Source organism: Aythya ferina (genome assembly GCF_964211825.1).
Source record: "Aythya ferina genome assembly, chromosome: 12".
Taxonomy (NCBI): Eukaryota; Metazoa; Chordata; class Aves; order Anseriformes; family Anatidae; genus Aythya; species Aythya ferina.
Genome location: NC_140308.1, coordinates 7,411,739 through 7,435,754, shown reverse-complemented (window position 1 = coordinate 7,435,754; position 24,016 = coordinate 7,411,739). Strand labels below are relative to the sequence as shown.

Genomic DNA, 24,016 nt, shown 5'->3' with positions numbered 1-24,016 from the left:
AACTATATTAAAGACTTTTATTTTACATTGTGAGCTTCATTGTAATGCAGCAACAAACATATATATTAATAAATAAAAGATGTCCTCTGGACTGCTGAACACTTCAAAGTATGTATCTGAAAGTTTTCTTCCCTGTTTCCTGAAGTAAAAGTATTTTCCATTGTGTTGGCTATCTGAACACATATTTTATGCACAGTGTACTGATTTTGCCTTCCTCACAGCAAGCTATTTCCCTTTACAGGTGATGAGAGGATTTCTCAGTAACTCTTTCTGATCTGAACAGCGAGTTAAAAAAACATAGAGGTTGCTACTGTCAAATGGTGAAATTAGTGGTAGAGTCAGGTGTTTCTTATTACACTTATTAATAACATATTAAGTATTTATTGCTTGACAATAGGAGTCACATAAGCCATTGACCCTTACCCCCAGCAATAAGCCATTTTTTACTTGCCAGGACCCCAGCCACAGATGTAAAACATGTTGAAAATCTGTTTTACTGTCATTTTTCATTACCTTTATTACAACAGTTTCCCCTAAATCAATCAATGGAGATCAGTAAGTCTTACCACAGAAAGTGAGACATTTTAATGTCATGTACTATTTACTGTAATTTTTCAACTGTTCTTTGTTTAGATTTCAGAACTGAAATTAAATTTTCCAGTACACTTTTCAGGCAGTATATTCATGTATTGTTAAGACTACTTCTCAAGTATGTCTGCATTAGTTTAACAACAAAAGACAGGAAAAAGTTGTGGTTGAAAATCCAAAAGGCTACTGGATTAAAATTCATGAGGGACAGTTTCTCCCTTCAGTGTCAGAAGTAATTGCGTGCACACTGAACATCAGAGCAATTCCAGAAGTTGCTCAAACATATTACAAGCAGCAGTTCAAATGTGTTGAAACCCTTTGCATCTGCTAATATCTTTCTGCAATTTAGCCAGTGGTTCCTGTACTTAAAATGATAGTTGAAGTGGTCATATGGTTTGGGTAAGAGTCTAGATTTATATATCTGTATATATATATAGATATAACTTCAAATGTTAGAGATACTGTAAGAAATATATTTAATAGAAACAGTGTAGGGAATTGAATTACTGATGTCAACTGGAAATAGACCAACCAAAAAGAAGTCTGGTAGTTATTCCCAAGGCACATGCTGAATACTAAAATGTATTAAATTTACACACAATTCACATTTACCTGTCTTTATCGCTTTAGTGAATTTTCAAATTTGACTATTTCATGAAAAAAAAAATCTATACTGAGGACATCAGTTCCTGTTTATGGCATAGAGCTTATTAAGTTTACTTCCTAGAGTGTTAAAATTCACAGGGAAGAGTACAGTCTACCTTTTCCTTATATTTAAAAACCTTTTGAAAACAAATCCATCACATTTAGCATTTGTACCTGGTTCTCAACCGACAGGCCTAAATGTTACTGAGTGACAGAATTGGTACAAAATATACTGCAGCACTACCTACTGCATAAATTTTAAAGTCAAGGGGACCATTTCTAGTGTGGGAGGAAACAAGATACTTTTTTCCTTAGACAAGCCAATTTCTTTTGCTAGGTTTGCCAACAAGCATAACAGTATGTGTCAAACACCATGGGTCTATTTTTAATATAGGGCCACATATTGTACATATAAAATCTACACGGGTACATGCACACACATTTATGTAAAGGAAAACATACAACACTGGCTACACCAAAGTATAAATTCAGGGCTTGCAACTTCCAGATAGAAGCCATCCTTATTTTTTTATGTGAGCACATGGTGGGAACTGACACCAGTTTCACACTCTTATTTCACGGTGGATGAGAAGGCACCTCTAGCCTACCAAATTGAATTAGGTGCTATTCTCAAGTTTAATTAAATAAAATAATCTTGGAGGAATTTATTACAAAGAGAACAAAAGAGGGGGGAAAGATAAATGAGGAAGTAGAATTTAACGGTATTTTATTACACACATCATCACGTCCTTTACCTTCATAATATCTACCAAGAAAATGAATTATTTTCTTCAAAGTTTATTAATTAATCATATCCTTTTTATGAGAGACTGATTATTAAATTTTAGTCATCAATGGGAATGTTCAGCTTCTTAATATCATACTGAAGTCATGTAAGAAAAGAGTATTAATTGGTTTCTTTCCAAATAGGAGGTGGAAAAGGGAATTTAACGATCTAACATAGGCAGGTAGAGGCCTTGATCTCATGTGAAATCTTATTACCGTTTTTCTTTTGCATGACTATTAGTTAAAATTCTACTATTCGGAAAGTGAATTTCTGGACTACAAGAAATGAGTTGATGGTCCCACTCTACATCCCACGGTTTAGGTGCCAGCATCACAAAGATATCAGAGCTGTTGTTTCAGACATACATGCTGACAGGTTTACCAGGGCACAAAGACTTCACAGGCACCAAAACTGAAGGCAACTCCTGACCCTACAGGGACTGCCCCCTGAGGTGCACTAGGGAGATACTGTGAATGAATTTTAATTTGCAGTAGACTTATTCGATGGATAAACCATATGATCTTAGCCTCCAGACTTGATCTTTTCTCTAAAAAAAAAAAAATCACCTTGGTTCACTGGAGAGGTTAAGATGAGAATTAGAAGTGTGTGTGGGTGTGGTTGCTGAGAGGAGAGAAATGTGCTGGCATGCATGTATATGTCTATATAATGTATAAAATAAATGAGAACTTTGACAGAAAACAGCAAAGATTAGATGGCAGTGTGTGCTGCTGAAAAAAGTAACCTGTGACAGAAGAAAATGGTCATAGGGCTGTGAGAAGAGTTTCCTCCATTGCCAATTCCAATTTGAAAATGTTATGAAAAAAAAAAAAAAAGAGAGAGAGAGAGAAAACCAGGTAATGACAGAGACCCATTACTAATGTATAAGGTAATATTTTGAATATTAATAGTGCCACAGCTTCAGTAAATATGAAGCATTTGAAAGGAAACAAAAGCGATGCACTTGAGTCACACACAAAAAAGCCAACACATTATTTTCCCAAATATGCACCTCTGGTGACAGAACTCATTAGTTATCACAAAAAGTGTACAGCATCTTCTCAGGTCACTTAGAAGTGAATGTAGTGACTCTGGTCTTCTATAACCTTCTGGCCTTCTTCAGAAGATAAAGCCATCAATGGTTAAGATGTTGAAGGCAAAGTATCAAGTCGTTTTTCAAGTAAGTGAGTTTTATAATTCAGAAAATTCAGATATTGTAATAAGACAAATTTCAGCTTCTGGTATTATTGCCTCACGAAATGATCCTGTGCTATGCTTTCTGAAAAAGTTTTTTGCAGCTAGAAGCTGAACAATTTTACACATCTCAGTCCTCAGTACAGAACATGAAGATCAAAGAAAAGGTAGGAATAAGTCATTGCCTGGACAATAAAAAAGTAAGTGAAGTCCTGCAATGACTAATTCAGAAATCTCTCGGGACGACATCATACTACCCCATCCATGGAAGGCAGCCATACAGACAGATGCTGGTGTTGACTAAGTACATTTATTCTAAAGAGTGATATCCATCTTCTGCCAAGCATAAGAGATGTGTGACTACATCTGTTCACTCCACTAAGGGAGCAAACAGACATAGGACAGAAGAAAGGGCTGCCATAAAATAAAATGTTAATTAGTGCACAGAGCCCCATCTGAATCATTAGGAAGTCTGTATTTCACAAGCCTTTAGGATTAGGCTATCACAGGTCCCAGTGAAGGCAGTTAAGGCTGTGCACTCAGTATGAATGAGGAAAAAATTAGATCAAAGATTAGTACTTAGTTTGACCATTATCCACAGACCCCTAAATAGCTGACAACAAACATCTGCTATCTGCATACACACACATATATATGTGATTATGTACACAAACATATCCACACAAACAGATACACATACACATGCTTATTTTTTTCTGTGTGTCAGGGTACACAGACCTTCTTCCTCCAAGTCCTTCTCTATAAAACAACTGGAAAACACTTACTCTGTTACACTTTCTACATTAGTTAACCACAAAGATCAAAAGGATTATGAACGTAATCAACTGTGGTCCTGGAATGTATGTGTTCCTGGAATATATCCTCATGGTACATTTCATGTGAAACGTGGAGTTGATTTCCAGCAGTATCATTAAATAACATGAAACCTGGGGAGTTCATTCAGAGGTTTGACAGATGAAATTCATTTATGAATATGCCACTCACTCTGTAGTTTAGGGATTGGCTTGACTCTGCAACACTGCCTTCACCTGGGTTTTATGGGTCTTCAGACATCCAGAACAACAGCCACCTTAGAAGAAAATAACTATTTGCACATATATACGGTTAAATGTGTTCTTCTATTAAAAACAGCTTCAAATGTGACTTTACTATTATGTGTGCATACATACAATGCATACACATACCTACATTTCCTAGTTTCCCTGACAGGTTGGGTTAAAAATTGTGACTCCTCCCTAAAATAATTCAGTGTTACGTTCTCCTTTCCTTACTGAGTCCTGTTGCCCTAGGTGAAGATGAACAAGAAATTGTCAAAATTTCTGACAACCCATGAGTCATAAAGTGAAATCGGTCATTTCTATGTAGGCAAAAGCAAAAATCTGTATTGTGAAGGCAGAGATTTCCTGGCTAAGATGAAGCACAGATTTGCTTTCAGTAACTTAAAGCTGATGTGCTTGGTGGGACAGCCAGCCCATCCTGAATGCTGTCATCCACAGCTACTGACAGAAGTATGCTAAAGGATATCAAGTATGGTTATCCACAGAATTCACAACAGGGATGCTGATTCATGTGGCTCCAAGATAGTAAACTAGTGATAAACTCCATTATTATATGCTCAAACTAACAGTAAGAAAAAATTTTCTGCCAGAAGGGGACGTGGAGTAAATGTAGCACCTTAAGTTTGTTCTGATAAATTGATGTTTTAATGGTAGTTTCTGTACATTTTGTCTTCATTGCATGAACTGCCAGTTACCTACAAAGTCTTTGCTTCTGTATTTTATGGCTGATATGCAAATATTTGATGTTAATAGCTTCTTTTTTTTGTTTGCTTTGTATAGTTTTGCTGAGTTGCATTATGTAGTCATTAAAAATGAATAGCCAAAATAAAAATATTTCATATTGGAAACAATACTTAAAAATTAATGGAGTTTTAGCAAAAGGCTGTTTCCCATAATTTCACCAACACAGCAGAAACTTCATAAGGGAACAGTTAATCAGCTGAAGACAGCATTTGTCTATGCCCTTTCTACATTTGGAGCATTTGGTAAAAAATTCCTACAATTGCCTGAGCAGACCGCACACAGTGCAAAGGTGGCTTTAAGCTACCTTGTCCTCCATGCAGTGTCCTGCCAGAGGCATGTACACAACACAATTCCCTTCTGCTCACAGTGCTTAAGAGAATGGGGAAATAACTTTCTACCAATTCTTGTGCTTTGGACAAATTACAGTTTCAGTTTTGTCTGTGGATAGTAACAGTAACTGCACTAGAAAGGCTATTCAGAATATCCACCAGAGAACAGAAGAATAATGAGTCCTGTTTCAAGAAAACTAAAGGAAAACCCCACAGATTGTACTAACTGGATTTACATGAGGCACAGAGGCATGATAGCCTGTTTCTTCACTTTCTTCTTTTCTAGGTGGCATACAAACCCATCAGTCTCTCACAATCAGAGAATCCAGTAGTCACAATTGCACTTTCTCACTGATAAAGTTACAAAGTATTTCATGGATTCAGTATGTGTTTTAACTGGTATATGTTAAAAAATAATAAAAAAATCAATGTGTTTCTAAGGAGGGCAGGCACAATCAGTTACTCAACATACTGTATATAAAGAGTGAAATAATAAAGGACAGTGATTGTATCATTGTTGATTTTATATTCTTCATTGCTCACAGCTTTTTGTAAATCAGTATGTAAAAGTCTTGAAAGGGAAAGGGAAAGGGGAAGGGAAAGGGGAAGGGAAAGGGAAAGGGAAAGGGAAAGGGAAAGGGAAAGGGAAAGGGAAAGGGAAAGGGAAAGGGAAAGGGAAAGGGAAAGGGAAAGACACAAAAACAGGAGTGACCATGAAATGCAATAGGTATGCAGATATGACAAAAGTCATTAAAGATGCCAAGAGTGGAATCAGATTTCCTACTTTGAGTTGGAATGGTTTTATGGTTTGTTCTCTCCTGAATTACCTGTCATCTTTATGACTGCATTTTTTATCCTCTTAAATTATACTGGGCTCAGCAGAGAAAATGGCAGCTGAGATTATTCTCCTGTGTAGGCTTGGATTAGGTAAATTATGTGTCCCCTTATTTTTGCAAAGGATCAGCTTCAAATTCAATCCACTGTATGATTTTTAGTGAGTTTAACATATGATTATAAAAGTTTAGCTATTCCATTTTGGAAACTGTCCAATTTACATTCCCTGTACTTGTGCGTAGTTCTGCTTTGCAGTCTTACAAATTTCACTGAAGTGGACTTCTCTGCATCAGCAAGCCAGAACGCAATGCCAGTGATTGATTACTGAAATTCTCTCAAGTACAGAGTGAACATCAAACAAAAGTCTGTGCCCTGTTTGTATTGATTTAGAACTGATGATCTCATTAGAAAGCTCTAATTCTCAGCATTGCTTTGGTTTACACAATCTTTAATTTATTTAAAAAAAGCTGATTGGCCAACTATTTCAGCCTCATGACTGTCTTCTCATCTCACTAGACAACTGCTTTAGTCTTTGAACATTTAAAAGGTCATTAATCCAAATGCTAATGCAATCAATACTATATTAAATAAACTATAAAATGTAAATTAATATTAGGTAACCTGATGCATTGTGCCATAAGGTTTTAAAATGTGCTTGCTGTCAGCACATTTAAAATGATAAATTAAAACAGTGCACCTTTCAAAAAATAATCCCAGCCATTTTAAAATGACTTTCTCCACTATTTAAACATTGATTCATAGTAAAACCAGTAACAAAAATACATATGCTTCACTTTTTGGTTGAGCTAGCTTTTATACTGATGCCCTTTTTCAAGAACTTGTATGTACGTAGAATTGAATTTTAAACACTGGTGGGAATTTGTAACATGGATGAGTTTGGCCTCAGAAATAGAACACAGGTCTAATTTGCTGTGGTTAGGGGCTGAGGCCCTGCTAACTGAAGCTCAAGAAGACAAAGGAGATCTGACTTGGCACATACCTCTACTTTTGTCCTCAAAACACCCCACAGATTACTTACAGATGCATAGTATTTTTAATTCTGAGACCATTCATTTAATTCTGAGCCTCTTGAGAGCTATCTTATCTAAGATGGCAAAGCCATTCTTCATGCTCATACCTCTCATACTTTGTCCATGCTCTTGCACAGTAAGTGTTTTTTTTTTTTTTTTTTTTTATTATTATTATTAAACAATTCTGCTCAACAGGTCCCAATTTTGAGTGGCCAATAGGCACTGTTGTAATAATTTACAAAATTTGCTTAATGTTTTAGGAAGGCTATCTGTGTTCTGAAAAGCATTTTTAATGGGGTTTTAAACTGAAAAGCTAGTGGAGAAATCAATGTATATGAACCCATAGCATCTATCCAACTTGCATCCTGTGGATCACAATCTGAAGCATATGAAAAAGTTTGTTTTTTGAAATCTTGAACAATGAAAATAGAGCTCTTTCAAGTACACTGGTAAAAGATTTTTTCCTTTTGCTATCACTGGAAAAGCCTGCATACCTTCAGTGCTTGCATTTGAGCTCTGTGTGCTATTTACCTTCCTTCTCAGATTTTTTTTCTGTATCCAGGTCATTGTCCAAATAGTGCCTTCCTGCACCTTTGTCTTGAACGTTAAAACAATCAGTGTGAACTTTGGATATATCATGATCCTTTTTAAATGCCTCCAGTAGCTGCTACTGATCACTTTCAGGCTTTTGAATGAACAGTTGCATAAAAAAAAAAAAAATGCATTTTTGGCAACCACATTTATCTTATTATCACTGGTGCTTCATTCACTGGCTATCCCAGCTTTTTATGCTTTTTGTGCTCACCTTCCAGGCCCATCATCAGCCTGGCTTTCTCCTGTTCTGCAGTGTGCTAACAAATCTGTCAACCTACACTGCCAGCTGAAAAGTTCAGCCAAGGAAGCTTTGGGGTGAAAAAAAAAAAAAAAAAAAAAAAAAAAGGTAAAAAGGTCACAACTTGTAGCCACAAATTGAAGACCAAATGGCTACAGTTGCGCCAACATATTGCTGCAAGCATAGTACATGAGAGAAATTGTTAAGGAAAGGTGTGTCTGGTAACAGTGAAGCTGCCCTGTAGAAAGCAATGATGTTGCACATATTACTACTATGCAATGATGACAATCTTAAACATTTATTGCTAGCAGCAAAACAGGAGTGACCTCAGTTCAGCCAAAAGAAAGAACAACAAAATAAATATCGATGAGAAAATAACTTATAAGAGTAAAACACTATTTGCTTACAAAATCTGCTTCTTATGTTCAGTTTCAATTTGCTTGTAGCTGATCCTTCCTTTGTAATCATTAGAAAAACATATTTTAGCAGGTCTAAAGCATGGAAAAGGTATGAAATGAGTGGGAAGCCTGGGCCGATTTCAATTTATAAACTAATGCGAGCAGCCTAACATAAGCTGTTCTAGTGCTAGACAGTTTGGCTGAAGACAGAATATTTTAATGGATCAAAGCTAGACTGCAGTGGATTAGCCTCTGACCAGCTGGCAGCTGATAGAAAGACTGTGACCAGTATCAGTGTAAGTGAATATTTATGGCTAAGAGACAATTTCTTGTTCAACCTCATCATGTACTGGGTGTTTTGTTTTGCTGAGCATAAAGGTCTCAGAACTTCCTTAATTTAGAAAAGCATGAAAACAGAAGGCATAATTGAACAGTTCTGTGTTCTTTCCACTCTGATTGCGAAGTGATCCCTATAAGTACGTTGTGCGGTAGCAAGACTCCAAGAAAAGCAAGAGTGCTGCTAGCAGCGAGCCTCCAGGAGCAGCACTGCAGAGGCTCAGCACACAGCTCACAGTGTGAAGTGATGAAAAGGTTCCTGCAGCTCAGAGGCAATACACCCACAGCACTAACTCTTTATGTGGTATGACTCAGCTTGCTAGTTTTTTAACTCAACTGATAAATGACAATAAACAAGGGCATTAAAAATAATTTTCCTTGATGGGAAAAAAAAATCAATAAAAAGCCAATCATACTTGGGTATGAAAACATTTCTTTCACTTCATTTTACTTTTTTTTCATTGAATTTTTATGTTCCCAAGTGTCTTGTTTCAAGTATCTTGGATATTTTGCAACACTATCCACAAGGGGTGACATAATGAGTACAGGGAGAACGTAACTAAGTGATGTGTAACAATGTAGTGCTAATTTCCATGGTGAATAATAAAAAGAAATTTTGAGAATACTGTGCAGAGCACAGAGGATTGGAAATGACAGTACAGAGAAGAGTGGTAGTGGTGAGAATATTATGAGATTACAAGGTATAAGTACTTCAGTTTTGAAGAGGTTGATTTCAGAGCACTTAAATATTGCTAGTCATACTACACTAAATACTGGGGTAAACAGCAAATGCAAATCACACTGGAACATCCTTAGGTCACCAAGAAGCAAATGTTGTGGCTGTGATTCAAATTTGTAAAGGGATGTTACCTGATTCACTTCAGAAACAAAATATTTCATTTTATTTCCCAACTAAGTCCTATCTTGCATTATACTTTTGTCCACAGAAACAACAAATAACTAAGAAAATTATTTCTGAAAAAAATTGATGGTTATTTAAAAAATGATTGCTACATAGTCATGAGTTTCCCTAATTGCTGGAAGTCTGCAATAGTGAAAACTTCAAACAGTTAATACATTTGCAGCATTTTTTTTAATGAAGTCATTCAAAGTGCAGGAAGCATGCTTCTAAAATCAAACTCTGGTACAGGGTAGTATTTCATATCGGATCTGTTGCTGCGTGGTGTTCTCAGAGAATACAAGTTTCTCCGGGACAACAGTGTACCTATTTGCAGTGATTCAGAAGTAGATTTGCTAACAATTGTTGTTTGCTAACAATTCTGCATGAGTGCATCCTCACTTATTGCAAGCTTGATGTGCATCTTATTTCTGGCATTAGTTACTTGCACACTAAAAATTGAGATTATTCTGATTTGAGTTAAATTATTATTAACTTTACATGTAGCACAACCTAATAGTGGAGTTTTTAATTATTTTTTTTTTTTCTACTGGATGTCATTCAATAGGAATGGAAACCCTACCCCTGAGTTGTTCCAACACAGTGGTCTCTCTGGCAAGTCAGCACCAGAACAGCACAACATTTGAAAGAATATTTTTAATTTCCTTTTTCTGAAGAATCAATTGATGTCTAAAAAAGTAAAGAAGCCTTAGCACTGTCTAAGAGATGATAAACATCAAAGAAATGTACGCAAAACTTTGTTCTATGTCCTTATAAAGTGTCTACAGTTCCCATGATATTTGGGTCAGCTAGCCCCATCTCACAAACTGAAGGATATCATCAAGAGCAAAAGGGACATGTAAGAAAGAAAATGATTGCTCCCTGGTGTTAAGCAAACAACCGAAGCAAACATCTATCATTATCGCTGCCTTCCATGGAATGCCAAGGGCTAAAAGATAACATGTAACTTCTCTTTGCTGAGAACAAAGTTTGACTCTACCAGAGATAAAACGTCCCAGCCAACATATTTGGATTTGCCATTCTTTTCTACCATGGGTAAAGTTCTTTGGTAAAACTCAGGTGTCACACACACACAAAATAATTTTTAATATTAACTTTAAACCTCAGTGTTTAGTAAATTTTAGTAAGTTTACTAAATCCTTTCAATCCCAAGCATAACTTATTAATACTATTACTTGTATATAAAAAAAGAACAATCTAACAGGATGACTGGAATTGGAGAAAGAATAACGATTTTAGAACAGAGAACTATGGGCATATCCCAATTTTAAGAATGTCTGCTAATACAACTTTTCTAGTCTGTTTAAATTTATTTATATATATAATATATATATTATATCTTATTTTCATTTATATTGCACTGTTATTATAGGAAATACATTATTTTAATGAAACAGGAAAAATCCAGGATTCCTTTTCACCTTCCTTCAGGTGTTGTATGTTCTTTGAAGAATGGATCTTAGTATAGCTGATGTCAGGAATAAAGCGTTCTCTCTGATTACAGCAACACTATAAGTACATGAGGGTGTATTTGCATCCTTTGTAGCTTTTGCTATGCACATATGCCACAGCTACAAAGAATTGGGCCCTAAGTGATTTTTAACCCCACTCATGAAAAAACAGTTTAACATCAAAGTTTCACACAATGTTAATAATCTAACTGACTAATTTAAGAGACAGCCTTGAGTTTTTCTTAAAAGCAATGCAAGGAAGGATTAATTTTGTCATTCTTCAGAAGAAAGAGAATATGATTTCTAATACGCTCTTGGTGAGACGGAAGAGGAAAGCAAGCACACTGCACATTACAATGACTTGAATGACTTGACAGCTGTTAGCTAAACAATACAACATTAATTTTCAACATTTTTGCACATGGCTGGGTGAGAGATCCCTTAATCCCAGTTCCCATTCTACTTCTGCCTCATTGTTGCTGTCTCCTTTTGTATCACTTATTATAATCAGTTTCTGCTGCATATTCCCTTTCACCTTATTATTGTTGCAAAACTAAGGTACTAGGTTAATTCAGACTTGCTTCCCTGGGGTACATTAAGATGGATTTACGCACTTTATTGAGACAGTCTGACTTCAAAAGCTGCTTTATCAGTTACTACCAGAGAGAGGGAGACCCATCCATGACAGCAGTAAACTAACCATAAATTCTCATATTCTATATGCTGAGTGACTTTCAAAAGGAAAACTATTGATTTTGTCATTTATGAATGGATTTAGTCAAATTAGTCTTTTCATTGTGCACAATAAGACAGCATTGTGATTAGGAATTAGTGGATAAAGCTGTGTGGAACAAATGGAAGTACCATTTTTGGGATCCTCATCACAAATTCAATAAGCTTTAGTTATGCCACCCAGATCATTTTGTTTATGACCAACTACTCTCCATATTTCGATTATCTTCAAAGGAAAGAAAAAGTGGCCTCCATCTTCAAGAGGCACTTTGCTCTCCAGAAGACTTAACCTTTCAAAGAGCTCTGATGTCTTTACCTTTGAAGGAGCTAATAACTTGTTTGCCAAAATGGTGTGAGTATTTACAGGCATACTTGAAATCAGACAAAGGTTACACAGTGAAATAAACAGAGAGACAGTCACTGTCAACAATAAATTAAGTTGGTGCTAAAAACATAAAATGTTTAGAGTGTTACAGACATCACTACGCATTATGCCACTCAAGCCTCTGAACTTTTCCAAACACAATAAGCACTGATAGGCCCTGGATACCTTCTCCTGAAGAGCCACTCCAGATGGTTATTTCAGTAGCTGAGCTGTATTGCTAGAAACAAGGCTAGCACTCATGTCCTAATTTTCATCCCATTTGTGTGGTAGCTGGCGGGACTATACCAGTTCACAGCTATATAGAGAACAGTGTCAAATGAAAAACCATTAGGGAAGAGTAGTTGTGGGTGAATAGTGTGTAGCCTGTGTCTTCAGCCATCAGCTTATCAGCTAATGCATGCACAAATGGAATGTTTATAAATCTTTGGATGAAAAATGGAATATAGTAGCCAGCCTAGTATTTGGTACTTCTTGACTACTCAATTGAAAACTTTATGCACTTGATCTTGACTTATAGAATTTAGGAGTGCAGAAAAGTCTAGATTTTTAGTTTCCTTTGAAACTGCAACATTATTTCATAACTACTTCTGTGGCCAATTTTATATTATGCTACAATTTTATACATGCTACAATTACACTCTGAAGAGGACTCCTATGCATGCTGGATATATTTGCTTGGATATATGGACTGGTTACATTTTGAAAACTTTATTATTTCCAAATATGCTACAGACCTTAAAGATGCATGTTTTGGACTTGCTGTGCTGTGTCCAGAGATGCTAGATATTGGTACAAAACCAAATATAAAGTCTTTCAGTCTCTGCTCCCCTTCACTTTCAGGAAGAAACTGTGTATATATTAGATAGTTGAAGTAAACCTGTGAAGCAAGCTGCTGCTTCCAGTTGGATTTTATAAGGATAGTTAAACCACTAATTCCAAGAATCAAAAAGAGCTCTACAGCCACAAAAGCTATACCTTAAGCTGTGTATAATGAATCTACGGTGTCCCAAAAGCACCAGTTAGTGCAGCAAGCAGTTGTTAATACAGACACCAAATCACATACTTCTCAAAAGCTTTGGTGTTACTGCGTGTGTCACACTCAACACGTCTTTCAGAGCAGGAAATCATCAGTGCCTTGTAAATACACTGCATTTTTCAGATAAATTTTAATAGAATATTTGCAGAAAAATCCAATGCAAAAGAAAATAAAGCAAAAATTAACCACATAATGATTTTTGTTCCTTATTTTACTGTTGAACGTCAGGTATAGATATTAGCATAGTTCCAGAGATGGCAAAGGGGAAACTGAAGTTTGTGCTAATAAATTCAATCTTGACCACTGGCTGTCAAATAGAGTTGATGGGGAGATGAAGATGAAATGCTCGAGCATCTGGCTAGCTGCAGCTGCTAGGTTTGCAGAACCTGCAGAATACCAGGGACATATCCTGAAGTTTCTGGCTTCAGTTACTGAGTTTTATGGCACTAGTTACTGGACTTGCACAAATTTATACAGCATATATATGGCAGAGCAAGAAAAACCCAGGAATGTCCCTTGGCTCAGACTTTTTAAAATCAATAACCACTGTGTCTTAAGTACACTTCAAACTTGCCCTACAATTCAGTGAACATAACAAGCTTGGTTAGGAGAATAACACATTGGATATTTCATGGCTAAGTAAGCAATAGGTTGACCATAAAATTTATGATCTGCTAAATACAGCAGATTATTTAATATTGATATCTTTATGTTCCTCAGATGAACCATGATAAAGTGAAGGAAGTAAAGTCATTCCCACCAAAGGATAACGTATTTAAGTCACTCAAATATCTAAATATCTCAGACAAATGGATAGGGATATGAAATGGAAAAAATGGATATGGAGGTAGAAAGCTGTCTGAACTTACCAGGAGTTTTAAAACTATTACAAGAATGGGGAGAGGCCGCTATCTCAGCTTTGTTTGATGATGAGTAATCTTTTGTACAAAAAGAAAATATAACTTTCTTGGAGAAAATATCAAACATAATATCAAATTTAAAAAAGGAAGAAAAAAAAATACTGACGCACAGCCATGCTTATGCAAAACAGGAATTTACTACAAGCTTACTTACAATGCAAAAAGTTAAATGTATTGGTACGCTTCACTGAATAAAAGGGAAGAGAAGATCTAAGGTATCAAGCAAAGGCAAGAAAATCTCAGTGGTTTAAGTACAGCATACTACAAATATTTATAGGGCTCAGTGCTACTTCAAGTGTATTAATTGTTTAACATGAAGAGAATAAAACCCTTCCTCTCTTTGCCTTCTGTCTTCTAACATCCATACCCCATTAGTTAGAACAGCTGCTTTAAAATAAAGCACTAATGAATTTTCAGACAAAGTAGTTTTTACACAAAATAAAAAGTACTAAAAAAAAACCAAAAATATATTATACTGAAGTAAATTTAACTTAAGCAGAGATATATTAAGACAGTTTTACTGATTCATTAGAACAATATTCAATTGTAACAGTAACAAACATTTATATTGAAAAAGAGCAACTGCTTTAGTAGCTACTGCAGCTGTTATTTATACCATGACATATGTATGATGTTATCATGTAAGGACAATGCCTGTAATGGTTTTGAGTGCTACTGTAAGTAGGATATATTAGGAACATATACTTGAGAGCATTTTCAGGAAGGTATTTTGTCAGTCTCCTACCAGAAATTGCAGTGGAAGACAACGATTCTTTTGTTGCTGAAAAAGTAGCTTTTTACCTATACAACACAAATCTCTTTGACAGTCTAGGACTTATTCTGCAAATGCTCAAACCAAGAGGATGTTAATCATCAACTTTAATGTGTTTAAGAACAGAGCTGTAAATAATTCTGCCATTACTGTGGCTGGTAAACTGTGTAAGCACAACTACCATGTTATTCAAAAACAACCCTGCAAAAAAGTAAATCATACAGTCTCTAGCATCGTCAATTGGGTATTGGAGGCGTTTGTGTAACAGGTTTGTTTATGCAGCAGCAATTTTGCTCTCCATTTTCCCTTGCTCTTAACTAATAATGCAAAGCAAAATGTTCTCTCAGAGAAAAAGAGCCAGCTGTAAATAAATGTTACATCCTCTGAGGCTTATATTTTTCCTTATGGAAAGCAATGCTCTGGATAATGTTATATATTTATAATAGAAAGATACCCCAAAATATCACTGTAAACTACTTCACTTAGAAGGAAGACTTAGATGTTCTGATATGTGTATGATCTGAAAAAAGAGGCACTTGGAAAACTGAAGACTTGATGAACTTGAAAATCCATGAAAAGTTAAGAAACTGAATGGCAGATTTGAGGTATAGAGTATTATCCATATTATTATTTTAACAGTGAAGTCTAAATTCTAGTCTCTTTACATTAGTAACTTAGTCTTCTTAAGACTCTATTTACAGCCTGACACATTTGAGAACTGATATGGTGAAAATGGAATCTTTTTTTTTTTTTCAACTTTTATTCTAATTTCCACATTTTCTTATGTTCTGTCCTTCCCAAAATAATTCATTCACTGACAAAAAGCTATTTGAATAATCTTTATATATACAAGTTTCTGCAGAATGGAAACTAAAGAATAAAGAAGTGAGCTGAATACCTAAGTGCAGTCTGAAACATTAGGATGCATGAAGATTATGCTATTCACTGCACAAGTTTTCACTGTTAGGAAGAATTCCTCATCAGGGAGAATCGACCCTGAGCCTGGTATGCCATATATTAAGTACTACAAGACATTTATTATTGAATGTCTATGAATATATTTGGCATTACTCATGTTACATCCAAAGAAAACAAAAGTAATTATTGCATCTTAATTAAGGGTAAATACTGGTAGGCGTATACTATCTACAAGAATAACTATGCATCTGAAAATGACTAGATCTAATCTAAAATGAAGTGCTGAGATTAGCCAAAATCCTCTAGACATTATCTCTGTGTAGGACTGTTTTTATAATCTTGTTCTAAGGCTAAGATCAATGAAACCTTAAAGAAGGATTTAGTGATGCTGATAGGATTTTCTCTTTTTGATAGATTGTTAGGTGAAAAAGCCATATTAATAGGAATACATTAAAAAGTTTCTTGATTGTGCACTCACGCTACATGTAATACTCATCCTGTAGAAATGAGTGTTAAAATAAACCTTTATTAATGTAGGAAACACTTTTTATATTGGTATTGCTACTTCAGATGCTCATGAAATGTAAATCTTTCTGAGTATAAGATGCCAAATCTGAATTGCAAGGAAAGCTGATTTGGGCAAAGACTAAAGCTAATTAATATACTGAAACCTATCTCAGCTGTCTAATTCTTATCTAAAGATAATATCTTGCTTTATATGCTCTCAAACATCCCAATGTGTTAGCAACACTGCTGTTGTCTCAAGGTGTAGGGTATTTTCTGTAGTAGCAAATAGCTTATACAAAATTATTGTCCATAACCCTCTGTTGAAAAACAATCAGTTCAGTTATCTGAGAGAATAAAGGTTCTTAGTATTTTACAAAGTCTTTTAATCTCAAATAATCCAGGTGAAAAGAAAAAAAAAATCTGCAGATAATCTAAAACTGTCATTGTAAAATGTATAAAATAAAATCCCAAACTCCCCCTTTTTTCCTGGATTACAGGTAAAAATAAAGCTATTTAACAACAATACTTTTACATGACAGTTAAGTCTGAACTATTAAAAAACATTTTTATTCTTAATTTCAGTAACACCAAATAATTATTATACATTAGTCCTACAGATAATTACTGCTGTCAAAACAAACTGTCCACCTGCGTTTAGAGTTATTTGCACTTCTTTTTTTTTTTTTTTCCTAGAAATCACTGTATTGTGGCAAATGCAGAGGAGAAGGACTGGTTCTACTATAGACAGAAAAACAGCAACAGATGAAGTGAAAAAAAAGAGACAAAGACATGGTTGAGAGTAACAGATAAACAGACCAGGTAAATAAGGCAAAGTAAGGCAGAGGGAGATAATGGGGAAGATCAGAGAAAGCTGAAAGCAAGTTAAGAGGCCCATTAAGCAGGAAGTCACAGTACAAGAGGCTGTGGTTCATTACCCCAAAAAATAAATAAATAATAATGTAGAAAAAAAGGCAAAATGGACTAGAAAGTAACTTAAGGAAGTGAACATACAGTGGAAATATAATATGCAATAACTAAATATTATAGAAAATTTTTAGTTTGTGCAGTATATGTACATTTAGCAGTTATTTTAGTGGGAGACAGTTTTTTTATAGTGAAACCACCAGCTCCTATTGCTGAAGGCATGCTCTTCAGCCCAAGGACTACAGCCACTGTTCCAGAATTTCTAGGGTGGCATTTTCTAGAATTTTCCAGAATTCCAGAATTCCTATAATAGTATCTTGTGCAATAATTTATCTTTAATGGTTGTTTTTAGTGAACACATTGCCCAACTCATTTGCCATTGTGCCACAAAGAAAATGAGAAAGAAAATTCAGTAGTTAGCTATGTCAAAAACTTTTCAAGATAAAGTGATACTCAGATTGGACTTTCTTAAGTTTTGCTGTGACTACAGCACAGTAGAGAAATTAAAACTACAGAGATGCTAACTGAAGTAAGAGATGCTGCACAGAGGAAAATAATTAAGCACTAATCAGTATAAATTGACTGAAAGCAATTTGCTAGGTTTTTACTAGGAAATGGGGATAATTCCATGTCAAAAAGCTTTCTTTCTTTTTTGTACCCCTTCTCCTTTTACCTCTCACCTACTATAAATGTCAAGTGGGCATTTTAAAAACACTGTGGAAGATGAGCCACATTCTCAGATCAGCTGAGCTATAGTGTTTTACATCTGAGGCATTTCAGAGGGTGATTCAGGGGAAGAAATATTACTAGAAACATATTTAAAGGGAAAATATATTTTAGTGCTCCCACAGAGCACTGAGATTTCAAAATCCTCTCATACTATTCTGAAACAGAAATCTTAGAAAACCATGAGCAGGAAACCATTAAAAAGGAACAAAACCAGGAAACCTCGTGAAAACTGTTCACTTGTACTCCACTTATCACAGCACTGCTCTGGAATGTGAAAGAGCCCAGTTCAAATCCCTAGTCTGATCTTCACACAGCAATTCAAATCTGGAAAATGCTTTTCCAATCCAAAAAGGCTTCTGTCAAACCTTGTGAGTTCCAGCAGAGCTCTGTTTTTGATAAGAAGATATTTTCTGATGAAAAACCATTTGTTAAAAAATACTGAAATAGAATATCTCTGCATAGATTATACATTAAGAAAAACAGTCACTTATGGACAATATATAATATACAGTAATGGTTAACACAGTCCAGCTCCTAAAAAATATTCAGTGGTTTTATGACAGAGGGTCTTAACTGTATGAAAAGGATTATCAAACTTCGTTCTTGTTACAGAAGGGCTGGGCTTACAGATAAGACTGCATACCTGTTTAGCTGGAGAAAAACATTAAAATGCTATTCAATTTGATAAGGATTGTGGTCAGAATGGATAAAAAAACAGAAATGTTATCTAGGAAATCAGTAAGTTTTAAGAAAATTTTTCTTATTCAGTAATTTGTAAGGACACAATAAGTGTCAATTGTAAAATGTTGAAGTATATTAATATAATAGAAGATCTTACATGCATATTTGGCTAGACATTTTGATCTGAGAAAAACAGTGTCATAGATAACTAAGAACTAGCAATTTGTGGGCATTTTGTTAATTTTTTTTCTTGTATATTTCATATTTGGTCCTTCTGCACTGATAATATTGAAGCTACGTTTACATTTTAAAAGAGGGGGTCATCTTGATGAGAACTTCACTACGATTTAATTGCAGGAGAAAGAATTCAGGAAGAATGCAGGAAGAAATGAGTAATATTTCAGCATCCCTTTTAAGGTAAACTATATGTTTATACATTTCTTAGAATTTACAATATGTGCCTCAGAGACTTGAATTTGTACGGAGAAATTTCCTGCCTCCTCATGGTAAATTATGTATTCAAGCAAGAATCCTACAAATGTGTATTATGTGCTGACTGTCTCTGAAGGAACTGTTCTAGTCTGATAGCTAAATACCTATTTATAAATCTCTTAAAATCCATATTATAGACCACCAAAGTGTAATGGCTCATCCTGGAATGGTTCCATCCCATTGTGTAAGTACATATTTAAGATGTATACAATGGATGCTATTTATCTTAAACAGACATATACACACACAGAAAACACCCTTTGGGAAATATCAGATAAAAAAAATATATTGTATAAAAAAGATATATGGTATAATATATCCTTTATTTTTATTTATAATATATCTTTTTATTTTTTTTATCCAAAAATTTTATATATATATATGTATATATATATATAATATTTATTTATAATATATCTTTTTTATTATTATTCTTTTTTATCCAAAAAGATATATTTTATAAAATACTCTTACTTAGGGACAGAAATCCGGGGATACAGAAATCATATGTACAGTTGTATTGGTAGATGAAAAGGCCATACTAATTTTTTTGGAATGAAAGGACGTCAGAGTGGGGGCTACTAAACCTACACAATCCCTCACAGGAGTAATCTAATAGCCGTTTCCTGTTGGCATTGCCACTATGCATCTGAAACCACGAGGGTAAAAGATATTTTCTAACATATAGCTGTGACTTTATTAGGTAGCAAAAGGACTGATCCTTCATATTTACACAATTACTTGATACATACCAATTATTCCTGTTTTTAAAATGGGAGATATGTACAGCACTCTGGACCAGGATCCAGCAGACTACTTTTCTGCCCAGAAAAAAATAAGATACCTCACTCATAAACCCCAGGGGAAATGGAGTTTATATTGCTAATTTTTTTTTTTTTAACCTCTGCTATAGCAGCACACAAAACACCTCTGAAATGTTATTTTATGCTAATTTTATGATCCAATGCCTATATCTAAGGTATATGTCTGTTTTTCATTGGCTGTTCTTCAGACAAGAAAATGAACAGTGTCTGGCCTATGCAGTTCTACAGTGCTATCAAGGCTGAATGTAAGCAAAAACAATATATACATCTTCTGCCTGATATGCTACTGTGGTTGTATAGGCTGAGATTCAAGGACAGAATACTAGTTTACATATGCTGAACATTTGCAAATAAACTGTGTTCAAAAGATCCTAGAAACAGTAAGTATATTATTTACCATTTTCTAAGGAGCAAAAAGGGCTTTAACTTTAGCATTGATACAAAATTTGTTACACTTTTTCTTTAAAATCTGATTTAAGTTGAGCTTCCTTTGCCAATTAAAGCAATAAATAAATAAATAAATAAATAAAAACAACGCAAAACAGCTGCCACTTACGCATCTGCCTAGATCTAAGTGTCTCCAAGTTTTTGGAGCTGAGCCATTCACTTCAGGAGAATGAAATAAAATGTCTATCTACATTTTTGACTTTGTTTAAAGTTTCCTTCTTAGCTCAACTCTTAATTTAATCTCACTGGACTAAACTCTCAAGGCAGCAGGAACCCTACTTCAAAAGAGACCTTGAAGAAGGAATTCTGAATTAAAGCAACACAAGTCCTATTTATGTATCCCAGACTGGAGATATAATAGCATTTAAATGTGGCTTTAGTCTCCACTTATTCTCTAAATAGACTCATTTGATATTCTTCCAGATCTTATTCAGCCAAAAGCTGAGAAATCGTTAGTAACTGCTACTATACGGTTTCAACAGGGTTTTCAAATAATCCTGGCTCTATTAAAGGGCAATGCCCTGTTTATTTTAATGGCACAGACTTCAGTCTGATGTACATAAAATACCTGGATAAAGAATTGATGGTCAGCTTTCAAGTCATTTGAGGGTACGGAAAGAGGGGTACTCCTCAGAGCCACTAAATCTACATATAAGTAATTGCACTTAAAACAGCTGTACTTTTTGAGGAAATTTTCAAGCTGCAAATAGGCTCATATGTTTGCCTTTGTGTTTTGAGTGAAGTGGTTGGTCCTGACAGCAACTTGACACATTTTATTCAGAGTTATCAGCTGTTGCTAACATAAACAGTTTTGAAGATCTGAAGTAAAATACATCTGTGATCATTTGGGCTGGATGAAACAGAACGATATGTGGCTATTTGGGTAAACAGTGAGCAATGAGCATTCACTGGAGTTCAGAATTTAATATTATTCAGATGAATCAGTGAATCTTTGGGTGTAGAGCTATTTCAGACAGATAAACTAGAGTAAAAGCACATTCTTCTCTTCATCCCCATTAGCAGAATGCAGTTAATTTTCCACATTGTATGAGGCCTGCTGTTTTCTCTTCTTTTGTGTGTCTATTGTGCATTTTATAGTTTTACAGTTCATATAAGGGGTCAAATCCTGAGCGATGATGAGTGATTGCTGTGCGCACTGGCTTAAATAAGCATTCCAGAAAGCCTGCCTCCATTTAAGATTCAGTTCTCTCTACATATTGTTTACACTAACTTCATTGTCAGTTTTTTTTTTTTTGAAACAAGAGGAAAGCAATTGCCTTGAATAACATATTATTTCATTCTGTGTACAGTATGTGTACGTAAACTGGAAAGTATTTTGCTTTCTTTGTACTAAAAAAAAAAGAATTTTTCTATAGTCAGTTAATGAATTTTTACTTACTAACTCTCATATGTCTAGAGCAGAAAACAGACTTGGGAGGTTGGTTCTTTATAGACAGGGATAAAAACATAGGTGTTTTGTTCTTAAAAAAAATTACTAAATAAAATAGAAGGCAGGGCCAATAGCCCAGGACCAGTTATTCCTTGGCTTGGAATAACTGTGAGATTCCAAAACTTACTGGTAGGTATTCATGAAAATTGGAATTCAGGAAGCATAAAATGCTGAACTCCAATAATCTTAACATTTCATTATCCTTTATCCAATTTAAATGTTTGTATCTATGTAAACTGCCTCTGCGGTCTATGTTTTCATTCTGATGTATTCAATATAATTATTTAGTGATGAAAAAGTTTGTATAATGGCAGCAAGCATACCAAGTGAAAAGAGTGGACTCTGCAAGAGTGTTCATTAACAACTTTTTTTTGAGAATCAGCTTTACTGAAGAAACTGGCAAATTCTTCAGTATTTTTCTGTTCTTGCTTATACTGCATGAAGTAATGAGGTAGAACATTCTGTGTTGTTTGTAGTTTGCTCAGAAATTCTCTATTGGCAGATAGTCGTCTCTAAGGGTTTGGCATGGAAAAAATCATATAAACACATGCTTAGCTGTTAACTCACCTAGAATCTCAGTATTATTTGCAAGGTATATCTATACTCTTCAGATGTCCTTAAAGTATTTTGCTTGATATCTGTTTCTAGAGATACATAATCACATGTTCTTATCTTGATTCTTATTACATTTACTCTTAAAAGTTATGGCTTTGCCAACAGGCTTCCTTAGGCCTTATTACTGCTTTGGTAGAAAAACTACATTCATTAATGAAAACTGTACAACGGTGCTTACTGAAAATAATGATAGTTATAAATGGTGCCAATAGATATTCTTCAGATTTAGGTAATTTTTTTTTTTAAGAGAGAGGATCGTATTTTCCAGGAACAATAGATGTGTTAGCACCTGTCATAGAATTTACTGCCATAAATTAAATTCAGTTTTAAATTCAATGACAGCAACTGCTTGATAATAAGTGCTTTTGGCTTAATAGCATGGAAAATTAGCATCAGATTCTTGGATTGGATGAGAAACACAGTTACTACTACCTGCTCTCTGTAGCCCACACTTTGGGAGTTATCACCTGGGAGAACAATCACGGAAATACTAACAGAAGCAGCCAGTGTTTGAATCAGAGACAATTATTGATTTTCTAGTGCTATTGATGAACTATATTATATAACCTGCATACAAAGTAACACAAGATTATACAAACCTTGCTGTTCAAAGAGCCACTTCTTTCTTTCAGTAGTACCTCCTGGATAGAAGAATGGCTGAGCATCCTCAGTCTGGGCCACCTCTCTTCAGCACATAAGAGTATTTTTTAGAACTGTAGGGGAACAGCAGGAGAGATCATGATTAGATTCATGTGACTGACTGCAGTAGGGGAGTTTAAGGTACCAGTGGGCAAAAAGGACAGGAGAGGTCCTGCAGAGGCGATGAGAAGCTCATCTGCGGTTACTAAGGATCCATGAGCTGACAATTCAGACCAAATGCTGCTGTACCTTAAAAGGTCCCTAGTATTAAAGAATATAAGCACTTACATATTTATTTCTTCCATTTTTGAAAACTTACTGAAAAATTGTCTCCAAATTCTTAACTCTCATATACATTACTCTAAGTATTATACAAATTATGTTCACGTATGCAACCGAATTATATTTCAAATGCGAAGTTCCAAAAAAACAGTGTTCCTATAAGCACCTGGGCAGAAGTCCTGCTCTTGCATGAACTCTGACTTTCCTATCTTATGATATGCTTATGCTTTCCTTGCTTATGATGAGCAGAATACACAGCTGTAGTTCAAAATCCCATGGTTGTTCCTTTCTGCCATAAAAGAAATAATTGTACACCATTCTATCCATGGCAGAATTACCAATAAGATCACTACAGATGTCTTTTTATGTTTACTACTCTAAACAACCCTGTATGACTCTGCTGCTGAACCACCTAGTCTGGGATAAATCCCAAGTGTACCAATATACATATTTCCCAAGAAGCTCTAAATATATTGAAACTGGAGAGTAAATTAGCCCA

General features: G+C 35.0%; 1 long non-coding RNA gene across 2 annotated transcripts in view; it reads right to left on the bottom strand.

The window, feature by feature from the left end:
* The window catches only part of LOC311443650, a 198,774-nt gene that overhangs the window by 39,599 nt on the left and 135,159 nt on the right, over window positions 1-24,016 (bottom strand). For both annotated transcript variants that reach the window (XR_014697379.1, XR_014697380.1), the window contains exon 2: window positions 23,196-23,309. This is a non-coding gene — a long non-coding RNA (uncharacterized lncRNA). The remainder of the gene's footprint in view (window positions 1-23,195; window positions 23,310-24,016) is intronic.